This window comes from Leptonychotes weddellii, chromosome 3 (genome assembly GCF_054177405.1).
Source record: "Leptonychotes weddellii isolate Sample4059 chromosome 3, ASM5417740v2, whole genome shotgun sequence".
Lineage (NCBI taxonomy): Eukaryota > Metazoa > Chordata > Mammalia > Carnivora > Phocidae > Leptonychotes > Leptonychotes weddellii.
The window spans coordinates 68031688-68037807 of record NC_138371.1 but is presented as its reverse complement, the minus strand read 5'-3'; positions in this window follow the sequence as shown (position 1 = coordinate 68037807).

The following is a 6120-nucleotide window of genomic DNA, read 5'->3' as shown; positions in this document are numbered from 1 at the left end:
TTTTCCAAATGCTGTTTGTTCACAAGATGCTTTTAGGTGGTATAGGGGCATTGTTAATTTTTGTTTTTTAAAAAATTTGTTTATATTAATGTGTAATTCATGGAAATTATTTTTTAGGAAAAGGTTAGATTAAAAAGTAAGTTAAAAGTATGATTAAAAGTAAGTTAGGTTAAGTAGTAAGTTGAGGAGAAATGTCATGTTAATCACAAAGTAAGCAAAAATAGTGAGGGACATGTACAGATATTAAAAATTTGAAAAATACTGTACCATGAATCATAACGTGGCGACCAAGAGATTTCTACAGAGACTCCTCTCTGACCAGCCAAATGGACTGTGAATTATTTTAGCTGATACTGAAGTTCAGTTTCATGAAGAGATAGCATTTCTTTCCAGTGTTAAGGAGAAAAGGATCAGATTTCCAGATCTTCTTGTTACTGTTGGCTTTAAATCTCCACATTTGAGAGACATAAAACCTCCTTACTGATTGATCTGATGTGGATCTCTTTCACTTCCCATATTTTCCCTTCGGTTTTTCTTTTTTCCTTGACCTCTTTTGTCTTTTAAAGTAATCATTATTCTCTGTATCATCAACAAGAACAAGTTCAAAGACATAGAAGAATGTGCTTAAATTTGCATCATGAGAAAGGGAGATTAGTCTCCTACCATCTCCTTGAATTTTCCTAAGTAGTTTTATAGAGAAATTAACATCAATACAAATAATTTTGAGTACCAATCAAAAGCTTTTAAGTGCTCTATGGTTAATTCTGTCTTTTTGTTGTTGTTGTTGTTAATCAAAATCAACGATTGCCTTATTTAAAATAAAACTTAGAGGATGAGGACAACTAATGTTACATTTCATGTATTGCAGTCTTAAGGTCTAACAAACTTTGAAACTTTTCTGTAAGTATTTTTGAAACACAAGGACTTATAGGATGTAAAAAGGTTACTTGATCCAACATAGATTTTTTCCCCTTTGGGTTTATTTCAAACCCCACCGTAACTATTTTAAATAATTGTTTAACTGATGAAACTTTTGACATTCTAACAAATGTTCACGTTTGATTACAATATAGTTATCTCCAGCCAGATTCCTGTAAGAGACTAACACAATAAAATTTGTAACTCAATAGGATGTATTTTTACCAATTTTGCACCTCTTAAAATATCAACTGGTGATGCTAAATAAAAGCTCCATCATTTTCCCTATTTGCTTTTAGTTTCAGCTGCATAATTTTACAATTTAAAAGGTTGGTCAATAGAAACTGACAAGAGAAATAAAACCAAACTGACAAGAGAAATAAAACCAAATTTTATTTCATTGAGCATCTATTGATCATACTTCGAGCTGTTTAAATATTTCTCTCTGCAACCTCCCATGAAGTCATTTATACCTCGAAAAGAGTTAGAAATTGATATATAAGCTGAAGGGGATAACTAGAGTACTGTTAATAGATCACTTAGATCTCATTTTTCCTCATTATATTTCCGGGAATGTTAGTGAAGGAGTCTTCTATGCCACAGGTTTATGCTTTGGGGATTTTTTACCCCCTCAAATCACTCAAGTAATGCTGGAAGGATCAAGGCTACTTGCTGCATCTTCTCAGTATCCAGTATTATCTGGATTCTAGGTCCCCCAAAAAACCAAGTGGATGGGACTTCTACTTTTCATGGGAATTTTCATGGGAAATTTTTCTGTGTTGGATACGCCAGATTATTTATTGACAGTTAAGCTAAAGAACAGGGTTTATCAAAATTTAATGTGCATACAAATTGTCCAGGAAGTTTGTTAAAGTTCAGATTTTGTATAGTAGGTTTGGCGTAAGGTCTGAGATTCTGCATTTCTAATAAGGAGCTGCATGATGCTTTTGCTCCTTACATAGGAAATACCCTTTGAGCAGCAAGGAAACAACCGCAGAGTTGTTCATCATAATGTAGTTGAGGATTACCTATATTTGAATTAGCTGGGGGTGGTGGTGCAATTTAGAATGCAGGTTTTTAGTCCTCAACCTGTTTTTACAGAGACAAAATCTATGGAGATAGCCTTTACTCCTAGGAACAAGCATTTTTAAACAAGTGCTCCAGGTTATTTTTACACACATTAAATTAAAACAACAACAACAACAACAACCACAAGTTTGCATTAAGTATCTTGTAGTTCTGTGCTTTTCCTGGGAGCAGAGAGAGGGCTAAGTAGGTACTGGAAGAGTGGGCTAAGAGGTAACAATGGTTTGCCTTCCTTGAAAATTTGTCTGATGTTGTGGAACATGAAAATGTGCATGTTAGTATTTCAGAAGGTGCTCTGATTCCTTATTCTTGAGAGTTGAAAGAAAAAAAAACCCACCCTTATCCTTTATATCCCTTACCTTAGATTAACTGCAAAGTTCTCTTTTAGAACTAGCTGTCCTTATAATCTATTTAGTCCAAAAGATAACTTGCTTTATTTAGAGTATGAACTTGAAACAACTTGAAGATAGTGAACTCCTTCCTGTTGATGTCTTTCTATCACTTTTCATCCCATCTCTTTTCTGCTTACCCTTTAATACCCAGGCCTGCTATCCTTCCCATCTACCTGAAAGCTTTCCTTGGGCGAGCTAGAAACAGCTGTTAAAAAGTTTTAAAAATGTTCATCATCTTTGGTGCACCTAGGTGGCTTAGTCAGTTGAGTGTCCAGCTCCTATTCTTGGCTCTGATCTTGATCTCAGGGTTATGAGTTCAAGCCCTGTGTTGGGTTCCATGCTGGGCGTGAAGCCTACCTAGGAAAAAAAAAAAATGTTCATCATCTTTGATTCAATAATTCCACTTAAAAGATATATCCTTAAGAATCAATTGGAAGAGGATTAAAAGATAGTCAAAACAATGACTATAATACAGACTGAAAGCCATCTTTGTCCTCTGAATGTGCGATTGGCTCAATAAATTATATCTTCCTGTTGAAATGCTATGTCGTGGGTAAAAATGATGATAGATTCATGTTTCTTGTCATAGAAAGATGTTCTTGATATTTTGTTAAATGAAAGAGGATTTATAGAACATTATGTTAATAGTAGTGATCATATTTAAGATAAATACCATATTTAGTTCACTGATCTGGTCTAATTGATTAATATGGAAAGTCTTAATAGGTATTTGTTGGTTGAATCGATATGTTGAGTACTTTATATATACCAGGGATTGTTCTAAGAAGTATACTTCTTTCAAATCATTATTTTCATAATAATCCTCTAAGGCAGGTATCATTACCCATATATTATAGAGGAGAAAACTGATGCTCAGAGAGATTAAGCAGATTTTCTGAAGTCATGAGGTAATATTGCAAGACCTGGTTTTGAAAGACTTGATTCAACCAATGTCTTAACACGTTTTTTTGGTTTTTATTATTTTAAAAACTTGTACATATATATCCAAGAAAACGTTCTTAAAATGTTTATAGCAAGCTATCAACAGTGGTTAGTTGTGATCTGAATGGTGGATGATAGTGATGTTTTTTCTCTTTTGTCTATATGTATTTCACGGTTCCAAAATAAACATAATAATTTATTATTTCTGTAATAAAATACCTACATTAAAAAGGGTCTTTTTGGTTGGTTTCACCACCATCCCCAACAAAAAGGCTTTGGGCATGTTTCTTGGGGGAAAGAACGACTCATTCCCTTTGCCATGCTATATGTCAAAACCCAGTTCTACTACTTTTTGCTGTTTTTACTCTTTTATAATAATTATTGTTTTGATGTTGTTCTTTCCAACTTGACCAAGTTGGAGAATATTTTTTTTAAAAGATTTTATTTATTTATTTGATAGAGAGAGACACAGCGAGAGAGGGAACACAAGCAGGGGGAGTGGGAGAGGGAGAAGCAGGCTTCCCGCCAAGCAGGGAGCCCGATGCAGGCCTTGATCCCAGGACCCTGGGATCATGACCTGAGCCGAAGGCAGATGCTTAACCGACTGAGCCACCCAGGTGCCCCTGGAGAATGTATTTTATTTGTCTTTGTATTTTTAGGGTTAATAGGGTGCCTAGGGGACCAGACATATCTCCCAAGAGATTTATCTAATTGAAAAAGAACCTTAAAATAGTAAAACCACTGTTAGTCATTTTATTTTTCTTTGTCCCTTTTCTTGTCCAGTAAATACTATATTTGTTCCTAGCCCCTGCCATGGCAGAATGAGTCTCCACCGCCCTTAATCTCCTACTGCTAAGAGCAGTAGCCACTAAGTGTAAAAAATCAAAACAAAGCACTTTCCCATCTCCCTGATGGAGTAAAAGCAGTGAAGCCCAAATAATGCTTAGTTACCAAAAGCCACGCCAGGTGTCTAATCGAAAGGGTATTGATTTTAGCTAGTAAATAGCCCTTAATATAGTTGGAACCTGGGATGAATATGCAGCCGGTAATTAGCTAATAAAGCAAACAAGGGCTGGAGAGAACGTGGCGCAGTTGGATAAGCAGCAGCCTGTCATCCAGGAAGCTTGCTTAGACCTAGGCCCTCCTCATATAGAGGACTCAGGTTACCTGCAGGACTCTATGCCTAGTGTTTTCAGCCATTAAATAAGGAAAAAACTATAAACCTATCTCAGGGCATGAGATACAGCTAAAAGCAGTTGTAAATGTTTCGCAAATATTACATGCAATAGAAACGCTTCCTGAAGACAGATGTTGCAATTTAATAATCTTAAGTGGGAAGGTTTAATAACTATTTTAGATCATTAGGATAATGTTTAGTGCCCTAGGATAATTATTAAACAATTCTAGTTTGCTAAATCATCTGCTACTCCAGAGAACGCCATAGCTTGATTAATTCTCACGTTAAGCCACCAACTGCTCAGTCAAACTGCAAAGTGGCAGAAGCCATTTGGGGGAAAAAAAGAAGAACAAGAGTGAGAAAGGAACCAAGTTAGCCACATACCACTTGGAGAAAGAAGATCAAGGACGGAGGGTCAGAGAGCTAGGGTGTAAGGAGAAGGGTTAAGGAACAAAGGATCTAACCCCAAGATGGTAAATTAGAGGCTGAGAGGTCAGTTTCAGTATCCGAATGCATTGTAACAGGACTGCACAGAGGTGTTCTTTATTTGTTTTTAGTTATGGTTGCTAATATTTTCTTAAGTGCCAAAATCATTTTATATAGAAATTCCAGATTTCCAGTTTGTTTTGAAAATTCAGAGTACCTTAGCTAGTAACACTGGACCCCATTCCCACATGACAATAATGGACAAGAGCTGCATAAAGACTGTTGCTTTTATTTTTTCTAAAGATTTTGATTATGAAAATCTCAAAGCCTACTAAAAAATAAAAATAAAAATAAATATCTATTCAACTACTACTGCCGCGTTCAACAATTGTTAATATGTTGCCCTATTTATTATAGAATTAAACATCTATATCTAAACATCTCTATTTTTACTGAACCGTCTTAGAGTGGATATATTCCTTTATCCCAAATACTCTGACATGCATTTCCAAAAATAAGGACAGTTTCCTACACAACTACATTTTTTTCTGAAGATTATTTATTTATTTATTTGAGAGAGAGAGAGAGCACGAGTTGGGGGAGGAACAGAGGGAGAGGGAGAAGCAGACTCCCCGCTGAGCAGGGAGCCCCACACCAACGCCCGGCTTGATCCCGGGACTCCAGGATCATGACCTGGGATCATGACCTGAGCTGAAGGCAGACGCTTAACTGACTGAGCCACCCAGGTGCCCCGCAACTACCATATTATTATTATACTGAAAACAGGTTCAATCGTAATTCCCTTATATCATTTTTACTCAGTCCATATTCAAATTTCTTTATTGTCCCCAAAATGTCTTGTACACTCATTTTCTTTTCAAGCCAGGATCCAATTAAAACACATGCATTGCATTTGGTGGTGTCACATTAGTCACTTTCACACTAGGTCAGGCTCTCTCCCATCTCCTTTTTTCTTTTCTTCGATGACATCACCTTGTTGGAGGGGTCAGTTGTCTCATGGGCTGGAATTCATATCTAAAGACTTGATTAATTCCAGTTAAACATTTGGGGCAAAGATAATTCAAAGGTCAAGATGTGGTTTCATATTGCATCACACCGTGAGGCACGTAGTATCTCTTTTCCTAGTTCGTAACGTCAAGTTTGAGTTAAGGTAGTGGG